Raw genomic sequence first — 1,057 nt, forward strand, 5'->3', positions numbered from 1 at the left:
GCAGGTATATGGAACCACTACACTAGCAGCTTGTAGTGGTTTGAAATGTACCACTTTTCCATCAGTTTCCTTGTCAGGAAACAACTTCCTGTTCAGCTGAAATGCCTCACTCCACTGCCTCGGGTTTCAGTGGAGTACGTGAGAGCGTTTCAGTAATAATGTCCCTTACGGCACCTCATATTGCTGAACCTGTATTCACATGTATGTCTGAGCTGTGTATGGGCTTGAACAGCTGCATCTACTGACATAATGAGGTATAACCTCAGTAAGCAACATATAATAATGTATACTTTATTGATCCCTGTGGGGAAATTTGAAAAAAAAGTAAAATTCACAAGTTGTTTTTATTTTATTATATTCTGTGCACAGTTAGAGGTAACACACTGAGATACTATCATGGCCTCTGCCAAGCAATAAATTAACCGAATTTCCGTTCAATACTGCCACGTACTGGTGAAGGGTCAAAATCTGACTGGGCAGATGAGAGGGGAGAGAGCACAGGAGGCTGTCCATGATGGATATTTGTTTTTCCTGTATGCGTTATGGTCGCTGACCTCTAGGAGCTCTCCCTGTGTGAGAGCTTATTTTAAAGTTTAATGTTTATATATCAAACTGGCTCTTAACTGTGTGTGGAGAGATTCAGTGTTTTGTTTTACATGTTTTAAATCTTTCCAGTTCAGTTGTGGTTTACTGAAATCTAAAGTCAAATCATTAACTGTACGCTCTGTGTTTCTTTTAGATTCAGGTAAAGACTTGGAAATAGCAACATCAACAACAGTGAAGTTCACCACAAGAAAATCAGCAACAGAACCAACAAACATATGGACAACAAAAGAAGAAGTAAAGACATCAGAGGGGACACTGACACCAAATAATCAACCACAGGGTAGAGACTGAATCTGTCTTCTTTTAATGTCAGACTGAGTCTTGTCTGTGTGTGGACAGACCGTTCTCACTCCCCAGGCAAGTTCAAGTTCAAGTTCAAGGTTCTTTATTTGTCACATGCATAGTTATACAAGTATAACACACAGTGAAATGTAGCCTGACACGCTCCTCG

Source organism: Haplochromis burtoni, unplaced genomic scaffold (genome assembly GCF_018398535.1).
Source record: "Haplochromis burtoni strain Fernald_Lab_line unplaced genomic scaffold, NCSU_Asbu1 Contig_659, whole genome shotgun sequence".
Lineage (NCBI taxonomy): Eukaryota > Metazoa > Chordata > Actinopteri > Cichliformes > Cichlidae > Haplochromis > Haplochromis burtoni.